The sequence below is a fragment of the Schistocerca americana genome, chromosome X (genome assembly GCF_021461395.2).
Source record: "Schistocerca americana isolate TAMUIC-IGC-003095 chromosome X, iqSchAmer2.1, whole genome shotgun sequence".
Lineage (NCBI taxonomy): Eukaryota > Metazoa > Arthropoda > Insecta > Orthoptera > Acrididae > Schistocerca > Schistocerca americana.
The window spans coordinates 981,760,469-981,761,455 of NC_060130.1; the positions used below are offsets into that span (position 1 = coordinate 981,760,469).

Genomic DNA, 987 nt, shown 5'->3' on the forward strand with positions numbered 1-987 from the left:
GCTCATCAGTGTGGGATCCGTACCAGATCGGGTTGACGGAGGAGATAGAGAAGATCCAAAGAAGAGCGGCGCGTTTCGTCACAGCGTTATTTGGTAACCGTGATAGCGTTACGGAGATGTTTAATAAACTCAAGTGGCAGACTCTGCAAGAGAGGCGCTCTCCATCGCGGTGTAGCTTGCTCGCCAGGTTTCGAGAGGGTGCGTTTCTGGATGAGGTATCGAATATATTACTTCCCCCTACTTATACCTCCCGAGGAGATCACGAAAGTAAAATTAGAGTGATTAGAGCGCGCACGGAGGCTTTCAGACAGTCGTTCTTCCCGCGAACCATACGCGACTGGAACAGGAAAGGGACGTAATGACAGTGGCACTTAAAGTGCTCTCCGCCACACACCGTTGGGTGGCTTGCGAAGTATAAATGTAGATGTAGATATGAAGATAGTAACTATTCTCGAAAGAACAGGTACCATTGATGACTGTGCAGCATCTCTAGAATAAATGATAATTAATTGAAACCCTCAGCTGCCAATAGGTGTTGCTCGTATACCTCGATGAGGACAACTGAAAACGTGTGCCCCGACCGGGACTCGAACCCGGGATCTCCTGCTTACATGGCAAACGCTCTATCCATCTGAGCCACCGAGGACACAGATTAATACCACGACTGCAGGGACTTATCCGATGCACGCTTCCCGTGAGACCCACATTCCCAACTGTCCACAATCTACATATGTAATGTACCTAATAGATATTTGCTTATACACGCATTACTCTCGCACACTAAGGTGACGATTCCCATAAGAGTTCGGACAACCTGTGCGTATTCGCCCAGACGAGGGTCAATGGCTGGGTAGCCTTTAACTATATATTTGAAGATAGCAACTGTTCTCGAAAGAACAGGTGCCCTTGATGACCATGCAACTTCTCTAGAATCTCGGGTTCGACTCTCGGTTGGTGCACACATTTTCAGCTGTCCCCATCGAGATA

General features: G+C 48.1%; 1 non-coding gene across 1 annotated transcript; it reads right to left on the reverse strand.

The window, feature by feature from the left end:
- Positions 1 to 572: 572 nt before the first annotated feature.
- On the reverse strand, positions 573 to 646 carry Trnat-ugu. The gene has a single exon. It is a non-coding gene; the product is annotated as a tRNA-Thr (tRNA).
- Positions 647 to 987: the final 341 nt, after the last annotated feature.